This window comes from Sinohyriopsis cumingii, chromosome 12 (assembly GCF_028554795.1).
Source record: "Sinohyriopsis cumingii isolate HCF-2022 chromosome 12, ASM2855479v2, whole genome shotgun sequence".
Taxonomy (NCBI): Eukaryota; Metazoa; Mollusca; class Bivalvia; order Unionida; family Unionidae; genus Sinohyriopsis; species Sinohyriopsis cumingii.
In genome coordinates, this window is record NC_142972.1 from 430424 (window position 1) to 444646 (window position 14223).

General features: G+C 36.0%; 1 protein-coding gene across 1 annotated transcript in view; it reads right to left on the reverse strand.

Annotated features, from left to right (window-relative positions):
• LOC149785896 (uncharacterized) overlaps positions 1-14223 on the reverse strand; it is a 277180-nt gene that overhangs the window by 230002 nt on the left and 32955 nt on the right. The window contains exon 2 of the mRNA XM_089976106.1: positions 2393-2503. The gene's annotated coding sequence lies outside the window, so the exon portion shown is untranslated. The remainder of the gene's footprint in view (positions 1-2392; positions 2504-14223) is intronic.

A 14223-nucleotide genomic window follows, 5' to 3' on the forward strand; every position in this document is an offset into this window, starting at 1 on the left:
ATGTGGCACAGGTGTATCGTTTCACTCCTATTTGTTAGTATGTGTATCTCCAGGTAATGACCTTATATAAAATGTTCAATCCATCAACAAGACTTGTACATCATACTTCTGCCCCATATTTGTTAGTCCTCCATGTTGAAGGATATGGCTGAATTAGGCCATTAATGACCAAATGAGTCTCAACAACCTAGACCTTTGGGCAATGGAGATGCTGCCAGAGTTGATCAAAATGGGGGTGCTCCATACATTTTATCAAAAATAATGGGAGAGTGGAGAAAAAAAGAGGGGGAGGATTAAAGAACCATAGTTCAATATTAACACTCAAGTGTCCATATCTCTTTCTGCCTGCTATATTCTGATGAAGCTCAAATGAAATCAAAAACTTCAAATGATGTCTCCTAGGCCAAATAAAAAAAATGTGTTTTGTTTTTTTAAATATAAATATTCAATGTGATTTTTTTAACCATGGGGGAAAAAAGTGCTAGGGACACCAGTGAGAAACAGGGATGACTGGCTGACTGGAAACACATATTTTTTGTTTGGCCCTAGTCATACAAAACTAATCTATGACGATTTCTGAGGTTAATCTGTTCCTCATCTGCATATGAATAACCCCCTTTCACAGTCTGCTGTATGAAGGGACATAATACACAGCTAGCTTAGACGGCTTGAACAAGTTGGGAAACTGTTCTTTATGGTTGTTATATACAATTTTCCACAGCTCACACATACTATCTCATTGATATCTCTGCTAGAAAATAAGATTTTTACTAACTTGAGATCTGCCAAAGTTTCACTTTCTCAAGTCAGTACTTTGATGCCATATTTCTTATCTGTTCCATAATGCAGTTTTACGGTTTTAATTCCATCATTGCCATAATCTGCTTGTTCAGTCTAATCAAATAAATATCCTTACTTTTTAATTTCCTTTTAAATTCTTATTTATTCAACTTATCTTAAGCCCCAGAGTGCTAGATAGCTTTGTGAACAAGGTCCCTCAGTGCTGAATCGTTTGAAAAAGTGAAAAATTACACTATACTTATAAATTGCCTGTACTTCAATTAGACCCTACATTTCAAAACACTGCTCAACAGTGGGCTAACCATATGGCGTCTGTTTTAATTCCTTATGATTGTGCATTGGACTGGTATTCAAACACTGTCTTCAAATTCAAAATCACTCATATTTCCAGCTCCACCAGTCTGGTATACATCAAAACTTTAGAAATCACTGTCATCATTGCTATTATCAGGCAGTATTTGCCAAATTATACCATCATCTGATGATGAACCATGTAGGGAGTCAGACATTTTGGGTTTTCTAGGTAACCTGTATTTTAAGCATGCATTTGTAAAACTTCCTTAATAAATGCAAGGTTAGAACTACAACAGAATGCTTGTTCCAGGGCCCAATGTGCCAATTAAATTTAGCTAAGCAACCACTTATATCAAACCAATGTACCCAGTTGTGTAAACAGTTGTCTACTTGGACAACGACACATCACTACAATGCTACAAGACTACAACCAGCACCATGACTTATGTCGAGACAAGCACTTTACTTCAATGAAATTTGTATATTGTGCAAAGTATATTTTTATTATATGTGCATCTTGAAACTAATTTGCAGGAGTTCTCGCACATCACTGCTCACCAAGTGCACAAATTCATGCAATGTAAATGCAATTCATGCACCTGAGTGCCCTGGAAGCATCTTAGGGGCAAAGTATGCAATCCTAAACCAAAGTTAATGTATAGAAACCATTATTTTTCATTAGACTGTGACCTCTGGCCTACAAATATGTTCAAGGTTCATGGCAAAAAACTCAAATTATTTTGCCAAAACCGTTTCTGTTCATGCAGTGATTGTAACCTTTACCTTTAACCTTTTGACCCCAAAATCTGTATACTTCTTCCATATTGCAAGTACAAGCCACCCACAAAAATTAGTCATGTCTGTGATGTAGAACTCCAGTAATTGTGCAGAAATCATTTTGCTTCTTTCAACCACTGTGACATTCACGTTTGACCTCTTCACCCCCAAAATCAATATGATAAAGAACTCAAATTATTATACAGAAACAATGTATTTTCTTTCAGTCTCAGTGACTCTGAACTTTGATCTTTTGACCCCAAAATAGAATGGGTTCTTTCTTACCAATGAGCAAGCTATCTGCTAAGATTAGTGGCTGTAGAATTGAAGTTATCTTGCAGAACAGTTGGAGTCGGCATGTAATACACTCCACCAAAATGGAGGACACATAAAACCCATGGTAATACATGTAGTTGCTTGCACAAGATTGTCAGTCAGATGATAAGATGGACATGAATATTCCTATATAACCTGCATTCACTGAGATATAGGTATGCCAAATAGTACAATGTATACTTACTTTTCAATCTGTCGCATAAATATCAATTGTCTGGTATTTGTAGCGGGCTACATTATGATTTGCATTCCAAAGGAAAAAGAACTCCCGGTATAATATTCCAAATTTCTCAACCTGTAAAACATTAAGAAAAGGAGTTATTTAAAATACAATGTAAATACAAAAATACATTCTTTATAATTTTTCATTTCTCATTTAATAGCATGCAACATTAATGGAATTTTCAACTTCTGTATCGAAATTCCTTTGAACAATTCTATCTGTTAGAATGCATACATGTAAAATATGACCAAACTGTGTTGTGTTTGTGACTTCTCCCTGGTCAGTTTTGGACAGAATTCTAGGCCAGATCATGACTTTTCGCAATCCGCAGGACTCACAGTACTAATTCAGTTCCCATAGTAAACCTATGCAAACACCATGATATTAAAAATTCAATAACTTCAAATTTCTGAGTGCTCATGATCAAACCTATATTTATCAGTACAGATGAAACCTGAATGTCAGCTTCGGTGTAGAGGAAAGATTATGAGCCATGGCATTTTCAGGACCTGCATATGTTTGAAACATGTGCTTTCAATTCCGCACCAAAGAGTCAGGTGCTAATTTTAGTAATGAGTGTTCCAAACTCAAGACTGTTAACACATTAACCCCAAGCAACAACTTAACAGGGCAGGAGGTAGTAGCCTACTGCCGAGCTCTGTAGCGTCATGGTCATGCATGATAAATTAAAGTGGGTGGTATTATAGAAAGGTAGACAGATGTAGCTCTACAATGATACCAAATAATCTGGAAAATCTAGTTGCACTACAAAATACAGAGGGAAAAACTTCATTTTTTGGACCAGACTTTTTTCTACCCAAAATTCGCCCGTGGTCAAAATCCGATTTTGTGTTCAGATTTTAGACTTTTTGCTCTCAGACCTAAGGCAAACCTGTATGAACTGCAAACAGACAGATGAGCCTTTGCAAAAAGTAGGATAAGATGGGTATTTGGAATAATGAGTGGTCTCCATACAAAAATAATGGCTCCGTTTAGCAAAAAAAAAATTTTTTTTACCCTTTTGCTCATGCACAAGTAAAATAGCCAATGAAAAACAATGTTTCTAACATAACTAGGCAGTATGTTATTGAAAGATCACCGGGATTTGGTGTTTTCGAGTCTATCCAGAAATAGCTTTCAAAATGTATTTCCTACTTGATTTTTAGGCAAAAATGACAAAAAGCTCCATTGGTTAATGTGTTAAAGGACTGAAATTCCATCAATAAAATAATGTCTCTATTTTTGTTCACTTACAACTAGGATAAGCTCTCAAAAGATTCTTTTTCCTAAAACATAACTTACATTATTAACCAATCCTGGTCAGCCAAACCCATATATACTCTATTTTAGGTTCACTCATTTCCAGGCTGGCTCCCATTTTTCCATACCATTAGTACCATATGTCCTGCAGTGTGTGTGTGATTTGAATTTGTAATGTAGCTTTAAAAAATCTTCAGACATATCGCTAAGATGTCTGGAGTGTGGCAGTTTTTAGTGATGTCTATGACTGGGACATCATGCTGCAGACATCTAGCATCATGTCCCACCCAGTCACATTATCCTGACCCCAGGCTGACCAGTCCTAAAACTAACCTGTTAATGCTGAGCATCAAGCGAGGCAGCTGCAAGTACCATTCTTAAAAGTTTGTTATGATTCAGCCAGGGTTCGAACCCACAAACTCCCTCATCCAAGGCGGATGCTGTAACAGAATCTGCACCATGACCAAGATCTTAATATGCAGAAGTTTACCTGGGAAGATCTGTTTTATATCTTCCAGGTGTACATACGTTATCCTATCCCACTACTATCTTGTGAAATTCATGATAAACTACAGACTTCATTAGCTCATTGATTTCCATATTGCCTTCATGTTGGCAAGGTGATGTGATGTGATTTTGATTTTTAATGTAGCTTTAACAATTTTTCAGTCATATCGCTACGGTGTCTGCAATGTGCCAGTTTATAGTGATGTCTAGCACTGTGGCATCTGGCCGCAGACATGTAGCATGATGTCTCACCCAGTCACATTATCCTGACACCAGGCCGACCAATCCTAACACTAACCTCTTAATGCTGAACGCCAAGCAAGGCAGCTGTTAGTACTATATTTTGTAAGTCTCTGGTATGACTCGGCTGGGGATCAAACCCACGACCTCCCACATCCGAGGCGAACACTCTAACCACTAGGCCACCGGAGCGGTCATGTTGGTAAGGAAATAGAAACAAATATTTTTTAAACTAGAAACATACTGATAATACATGAATATGCCTAACACTTCTGATCTGCTTCCCCTTGTGGTCAAATGGGCATAGGAAACTGACCCTTAATGCAGACTTAGCCTAAATCAACTGGTCATTTTATGTAGGTCACAGTGACCAAATTTTGGCAAGATGGCATTGTACTCATTATGAAGCATCAAAACAATTTTCAATTTTTCTGTCAGTGATGTTATTGTCTGGCAGCTGTTCTTACTCTAAGCCATCCAGTTTAGCCCAGGTCTGTGTTGCAGAATTAAGTTACTGTGCAAAAACTCCTCTTTCACTGACCCTGACATTTGACTGTTTAACCCACAAATCAACAGACTTCTTTCTTACCTGGGAGCTTTGGCAGCGTCCTTCTCAAAGTTTTTGTACAAATGTACACTAATGAGTAAACTTGAAATACATGATACATGTATGTCTTGTACACCCCTAAATGGATACTGGAACCATCAATTATGATTTGTTTAAAAAAAAAAATAAACACCAAAAACACAGGCATGTATGTCTAGCTAAATACACAGGAAGCACCCACTTTACCAATATTCTACTTTAAGTTGGTAGAGCCCAAATAAATGATGGATGCTAAAACCATTTAGTCCCCTTGACAACGCAATTCACAAAAATGGTATGAACATTTGAGGTACAATTTAAATGAAAGTGAATCCTAATAGGAGATTCTCCAGATGACCTACAAAAACCCCATCTTAAGGGCCCTAATGAACTTCTAACCAACTTCAGATACACTGTATTGAAGGACTATCTGTGTGGGGACACATGATTATGAATAGACCAATTTTCATTTTGCCCCAATAAGTCTGCATTAACTATCTGGAGGTCCATTGGGGGAGCACAATATCCCACTTAGTTCAACATCATGCCCTTTATCAGGATAATTAGAGGACTTGAAGCATTGTAAACATTATCTCTTGTAACCTTTGTTTCAAATGTGGTACCAATTCATTATTAAAATTCTCCCTGGATAGCTAAATCAATACCATCCCAGGGTCAAATTACAGAAAGGTATATTAAAACAGGTCAAAAATGCATTATGTTCATCAGATTAGATTTCCATCCAAAATAAAAATACATTCTCAAAAATCACAAAGTGCATGAAATTGTCACTGAAATACAGATTTTCCCTACCATACACAGCTAGCCATTCTGGATTTTTTTTCACATACAATTTACAACAAATTTAATGAAAAAATGTTTCCTTACAAAATTGCTTTGTATTTTATCTGAAACATAAGCATGTACCAAAATAGAATCAACCAGAAGCTATATGGGCCTATACAGAAATTAGCATTGGGTTTACATTACCCCTCACTTGAAGGGACAAACAGGAAAACTGTCCATGGGTTTTAACATGGGAATGCTATTATGGAGATGAAGTATTTAAAAGTTTCTGGATGCATTCAAGAATGGTAATGTTAAAATTATTATCATAAAATAATATGTAAGTTGACTTGAACTTCCTTTCAAAATCATAGTACCCAGAGTCATTCACTGCACCACCACCACCAGCGCTATTTCCTAATCCTAGAAAAATATACATCCTTGTAAACTATCTAGGAAAAAACACCCAAGAATTCAAAATATGAGCCTTCAAAATGTGGCATTTGGATTCCTCAGTGTCAGACCCATTTTCTTCCTAACTAAATACCTTCACTCTTAACACTACATTGCACCAAATGCTTTTCTTGTATCTTCTTTCTGGTCTAAAATAAAGTTATTTTCTTTGTCACGATTTTTTTTAGAAGTATGTGAATGTGAAAATTCTTGTGGCCATGGTACTCAGAGGAGTAATGTAACATTTAATCCCCTATTATCCCCTCCAATTATAACTAAATTAAATTTCCCCAGCTGGGCGCCTGGGGACATTGATTAATATTTTGGACCTGACTACTCAACTGCCCTGCATTCCAGGGAAGGGACCAAATGACCATTTGTTGCTAATTTCACAGTTAACATGGTCAGAGGCCTACTTTTCCCTTTGTTGTTGTTTAAAAGATAAAACTCTAACTGAATTTAAATTTATACCAGCATGCCCTACTCATCCTAAAGGACTGACATCAACAGCATTAGTGAAGGGAGGTTATAAAATGATGTTATATTTGCTGAGAAACATTTTGGTGTAAAGGATTGAGTTTATTTTGCATGTATGTTAATTTATATTTAATTTAAATCCAGCACAAAAAGAATGTCCTTATCCACAACAATTAAAATATGTTGTAATGTAAGCTAAAAAGACTGACATTTTTAAATCCTTGAATTTAATGATTATTTAAGACAAAATAAATCCATAAAAATGGGATTACTTTTGCATTAGCACTGCACACTCAACTCTATTAAGATTTTTCTGTTATCACTGAAAAACATTTATACATTCTGCTACCTCTGAAAGCAAGGAAATGGCAAGGACAGGTGGCAGCTTAATTGAAATCAATTTTTACAAAAGTCTAGGAACTCATAACAGTGGCAATTAAAAGCAGGTGGTTGATTAATTCATTAACCCCTGGCGCCTACTGCCAAGCTCTGTAGCATCAAGGTCATGTATGATACACTAAAGTGGGTGGTATTATAGAAAGGCAGACAGATGTAGCTCTACAATGATACCAAATAATCTGGACATTTTAGTTGCACTACAAAATACAGAGGGAAAAGCCTAATTTTTTTTGACCCGTTTTTTTTTTTCTCCCACCCAATATTTGTCCGTGGTCGGAATCAGATTTTGTGTTTAGATTTTAGACTTTTTGGCTTCAGATCTAAGGCAGACCAGTCTGAACTGCACACAGACAGGTGAACCTTTGCAAAAGTAGGGTAAGATGGGCATTTGGAATAAAGAGTGGTCTTAATATGAAATGGGCCGGTTAAGCAAAAAATAAAAAATACAAAAAATCCAACTTTTACCCTTTTGCTCATGCGTGAGGAAAATAACCAATGGAAAATGATGTTTCTAACACAACTAGGCATTAGGCTAATGGAAAATCTCATGGAAGTCAATGTATTAGAATGTACTCAGAAATAGCCCCCAAAATGTGTTTCCTACTCGCATTTCATGCAAAAAGGACAAAAACCTCCAGTGGTTAATGGGTGCATTTTGATGACGTCACCAAATTTGAATGTTCCTTGCGTATTTAATCACTTGTGCACATAAATTACAAATTTAGAAATTCCCTGACAATCTGTAAAAAAAATTCCACAATCCTTGTTAACTCAATAACCCCTGGCGCCGCGTTCACGTGGCATGAGGTAGTAGCCTATTGCCAAGTTCTGTAGCATCAAGGTCATGTAAGATACACTAAAGTGGGTGGTATTATAGAAAGGTAGACAGATGTAGCTCTACAATGATACCAAATAATCTGGACATTTTAGTTGCATTACAAAATGCCTCAGATCTAAGGCAGACTGGTCTGAACTGCACATAGACAGGTGAACCTTTGCAAAAAGTATGATAAGGTGAGCATTTGGAATAAAAAGTGGTCTCGATATGAAAATGATGGGTCCGTGAAGCAACAAAAGAAAAAGAACTCCAACTTTTACCCTTCTGCTCATGCGTGAGCAAAATAACCAATGGAAAACGATGTTTCTAACACAATTAGGCATCAGGCTAATGGAAAATCTCTTGGAAGTCGATGTATTATGATGTATTCAGAAATAGCCCCCAAAATGTGTTTTCTACTCACATTTCAGGCGAAAACAACAAAAAACCCAGGGGTTAATGATTTACCATAGGTGCCCTTAAAAGTACGCTGTACTTAATGTACATGTAAAATTTTTTCTTTTCTGTTGCCAAATGGTATTTCAAACACACTAACTGTTCAACATCTCAACAAAACCCTGACTGATGTACATGTATATATACTGTACAGACTAGTGATTTATATATACTGTACAGACTAGTGATTTATATACACTGTACAGACTAGTGATTTATATGCAATGTACAGACTAGTGATTTATATGTAATCTACTGACTAATGATTTATATGTAAAGTACAGACATGTGAAAAAGTTCATTAACAATGCAAAGGTACATCTGCTGGGCAATACCTGCAATACTGTTGACTGCATCCAGCCACAAATTCAAATGCCCTTTGAAAACCATTCTCAATACACATATTCAAACCATGAAGTATCAATGTTGTTGTAACAGGTAACCTGTGCTCCTAGTACAAAACAAGCCATGGTCAAAATCTGATTTTGTTTGGATTTTAGATATGCAACATACAGCACCATGACATCCCAAGCAATAGGATTTTATTTTCTACCATTTTTATCAGTGGACACTCTTGACAATGTCATCCCATTGTTACTCCTCCTATAAATGACCTTCATTATTCTACCCTGCCAAACCCAGCATACTAGACACTTTGCCACAGGCATGACTTGTGCCACATTTGTCTGCTCATAATGGGACCAAACCTGATGTGTTCCCTTTATCTGGATGGCATTCAGCAATTTAAATGATACCTACTGATACTGTAATTGATATCTATGAATTAAGTTTCCATTCCTGAACCTTGATGACATGCCCTAAAGGATATTTCTCATTATCTGGCACTATTCAGAAAGACATTCTGCTGCAATTTGATGTTTTAACATCCAAAATTATGATTTATAAACATTCTCAGAAAATCAGGATGAATACATTCTGATTAAAATAACAAGACATATGACTTGAATCTTCATTTTATACATCCTTAATCTTTGAAAAACATAGCATACATTGTTAATTTTATTCACTGCACTGTATAATTCCAGAATGAAAAGTTTAAAGTTATAATTCATACAAAAATTTAACAGGCTGGAAACCGTAACGCCAAAGAAATGTGTTTCCTGTTGTACAGGTTTAAAAATTAGGGTAGGCAGGTCTTGTTTTTTTTTGTTGATTGTTTTAAAACACTATATATTAAATATGATTTTTTTAGCCAGTAAGATGACCAGAAACATGGCCTAAAAAACATGGCCTAATTACAAAATACAGCCTCAACACTCAGCTTCTAAACAAAAACCTTTACTACTGCTTTTAAATAATCCAGAATGAAACTGCTCAAGTTAAAACAATATAATCAAAGCGTACTTAGATTTTAATTTTAAATAAATACTGCTGCGTATGTTAAGAAGGAACCTTAGCAAATGTACCATAGAAATGTAGAGTTGAAAAGTACATCAATAAATGTTGTTGTTGTTGTTGTAGGGTTTAATGCCATTTTTCAGCCCACGATAGGCTATACATGGCGGCCAGTATTAATGGTGGAGGAAGAACCCAAGAAAACCCGGGAAAGAACCACCGACCTACGAGAAGCTACTGGCAAGCTTTCTCACATATCCACATTAGCCGAATCCGAGACTCGAACCCACGCAGACAGAGGTGAGATGGCAGTGATCCGTAATGAAGAACGCTTTAGACCACTCGGGGCCCCCATCAATAAATGAAGAACCAGACTGGACAACACTGATGAGCATGAGCAACTACACCCTAAATGATAAAATGGACAACAAAAGGTTCAAGCATATTGTGTATGGGTCCTTTTCCCCTGGGTGTGCCTGGGCAACTAATTTGATTCCCATACCAAATACCACTTTCGACGCCCATCAAAAATATCCAGCCTAGTGAGATTAATCAATACTATTGTATACAAAAAATAATGAGCTGACTATAACTATATAGAATTAATGTGCGATTTAGATTTTTAACGAAGCTTTAAGAGTTTGACATAGTGCCATGTTGTCTGCAGTGTGGCAGTTTATAGTAATGTCGAGCACTGAGGCATCACAAACTTGTCAGAAAAATGGAATATTCTCTGTCTATTCATTTGCTATTTCTGTAAAAACTGGCTTTTGTTTTGAAACATGACAGGCACGTAGTGTATAAGGACCATTCTGAGTGAAGTACCATTTTTATACTTGCTAGTATGTCAAGTCCAAATAAAAACAACATAGACTCTCATTCCACTGATTACTCCTAACAGAGACCTGGATCTGTTGTTTGTATCCACTGATTACTCCTAGCAGAGATCTGGGTCTGTTGTTTATATCCACTGATTACTCTTAAACAGAGATCTGGGTCTGTTGTTTGTATCCACTGATTACTCCTAAACAGAGATCTGGGTCTGTTGTTTGTATCCACTGATTACTCCTAACAGAGATCTGGGTCTGTGCAGTTCGTATCCACTGATTACTCCTAACAGAAATCTGGGTCTGTGCAGTGTGTTCTAATGATTATACCCAACAAGCTTAATTTAGCCACACCTGCTTGCACATTATACAGTGACAAATCTGGGTCTGTGCAGTTGGAAGCTTCAACTTGTGAATACATACAGGACACATGGTACTAACTGTATGGAAAAATGGGAACCAGCCAGGAAATGGGTGAACATGAAATAGAGTATAAATGGGTTTGGTTGGCCAGGATTGGTTAATAATGTTAAGTTACTGTTTAGGAAAAAAAAAATCTTTTGAGAGCTTATCCTGGCTGCAACTGAAAAAAATAAGAGACATTGTTTTATTTATGGAATTTTAGTCCTTGAGTTTGGAACACTCATTGAAATTAGCACCCGACTCTGGTGCAGAATTGAAAGCACGTTTCAAACATGTTGGTCCAGAAAATGACACATCTTGTATCCTTTCCAGAAAATGCCATGGCTCATATCCTTTCCTCTACACAGAAGCTGACATCCAGGTTTCATCTATACTGATAAATATAGGTTTGATCATGAGCACTCACAAATTTAAAGTTATTGAATTTTTAATATTATGGTGTTTGCATAGGTTTAATATGGGAACTGAATCACAGTAATATCTTAGGACTTCAATTTTCTATCTGCCATGGTGGGTCAGGACAGCTCTTGCCAGTCATCGAATTTTGCAATGATTCACACCTAGTCATGAATAAATGAAGTTCAGGGTCTATCAAGGGCTCTGTATCTTATAGCAGCTGATTGACAGATGCCACCCTCAGAGTCAATTGTTAAACAGACTCTGACAGCTCAACATTTATCTCCTTTAGTCTAATTGCACACCATGATGCATTAAAAAAATTTCCATGACTCTGAAAACCGATGCATGATATAATTCTTTGTGATAGAGGCTTAATTACAAATTGTATTCTCCACAGATCTTTTTAAGTGTCAAAGATTTATTTACAACTCTAATATAATTTTAATTTTACACAAAATAAAAACAGGTATAATAGTTCAGGACCTTAGGCTTTAACCCAAGATGTTGCATGTTTAACATTTAACATATTAACCCCTGGAGATTTTTGTCATTTTTGCCTGAAAATCAAGTAGGAAACACATTTTGAAAGCTATTTCTGAATAGATCCGAAAACACCAAATCCCAGGTGATCTTTCAATAGTATACTTCCTAGTTGTGTTAGAAACATCGTTTTTCATTGGCTATTTGTCTCATGCATGAAAAGAAGGGTAAAAGTTGGGAGTTCTTTTCTTTTTTTTGCTAAACAGAGCCATTATTTTTGTATTGAGACCACTCTTTATTCCAAATGCCCATCTTATCCTACTTTTTGCAAAGGTTCATCTGTCTGTTTGCAGTTCATACTGGTTTGCCTTAGATCTGAGACCATAAAGTCTAAAATCCAGACACAAATTCGGATTCCGACCGCAGGCAAATTTTGGATAGAAAAAAAATCGGGTAAAAAAAATGCGGGTTTTTTATCTGTATTTTGTAGTGCAACTAGATACTCAGATTATTTGGTATCATTGTAGAGCTACATCTGTCCACCTTTCTATACTACCACTCACTTTAGTGTATCATGCATGACCTTGACGCTACAGAGCTCAGCAGTAGGCTACTACCTCTTGCCATGTAAATTCATCACCAGGGGTTAATGTGTTAAAAAAACATAATTACTGTATCAATCTAACATTTTTTTAATAGTGGGAACATAGACTGAACATTTCAAGATGGAGTCCAACAAAGTTTGTGCCAGCAGCCAATAAGCTCCCAGAGTAGTGGGTCTGGACTACTATATACAGTGCGACTCTGGTATAATGCGCCCCACAATAAGGCAAATTATTGAATAGTTTAAATATGAAAGCAATTTTTTGCAATGGAATTACATGTATTATGGATTAATTGCAAGCCCTGACGGTACAATATCAGATGGCAAGTAAACGGTGTTGATACTCTATTCATGCTATATACTGAATATTGTACATCTGTGTTAAATTTTTCAATGGAATTACATGCATTATGGATGAACTGCATGCCATGACATCATGATAATAAATATTGTTCATCATATACATTAGACATGAATACATGTATATGTGCCAAAAACTTGTTCTCTAAAAAAGTAAAATACTGTAAAACCCAGCATTAACACGATCCAATTTTTGTACCCTAATTATCGCGTTATAGCAGGGATTCCGCTGTATTTAAGTCAGGCTAGATAGCCAAATGGACTGACCATATAAATCCATGAATTGTACTATATCTGGACTACTATATATTTAAGTCAGGCTAGATAACCATATGAATCCATGAATTGTACTTTATCTGGACTACTATATATTTAAGTCAGGCTAGATTGCCATATGAATCCATGAATTGAACTTTAGCTGGACTACTATATATTGAAGTCAGGCTAGATAACCATATGAATCCATGAATTGTACTATATCTGGACTACTATATATTTAATTGTGAGGCTAGATAACCATATGAATCCATGAATTGTACTTTATCTGGACTATTATATATTAAAGTGAGGCTAGATAACCATATGAATCCATGAATTGTACTATATCTGGATTACTATATATTTAAGTCAGGCTAGATAACCATAAGAATCCATGAATTGTACTTTATCTGGACTACTATATATTTAAGTGAGGCTAGATAACCATATGAATCCATGAATTGTACTTATCTGAACTACTATATATTGAAGTGAGGCTAGATAGCCATATGGACTGACCATATGAATCCATGAATTGTATTATATCTGGACTACTATATATTAAAGTGAGGCTAGATAACCATATGAATCGATGAATTGTACTTATCTGAACTACTATATATTGAAGTGAGGCTAGATAACCATATGGACTGACCATATGAATCCATGAATTGTACTTTATCTGGACTATTATATATTAAAGTGAGGCTAGATAACCATATGAATCCATGAATTGTACTTATCTGAACTACTATATATTGAAGTGAGGCTAGATAGCCATATGGACGACCATATGAATCCATGAATTGTACTATATCTGGACTACTATATATTTAAGTCAGGCTAGATAACCATATGAATCCATGAATTGTACTATATCTGGACTACAATATATTGAAGTCAGGCTAGATAACCATATGAATCCATGAATTGTACTATATCTGGACTACTACAGTAATACCTCGAACATTCGCGAGGTTAGGTTCCCGAACCAGTCGCGCATCAGGAGGAATCGCGAATGTTTGGTACAAGTCACTAAAAATGCTAATAAATGCTTATTTCTAGGGTTTAAACCCTAAATATGACCCAAATCATGCTCCCAAA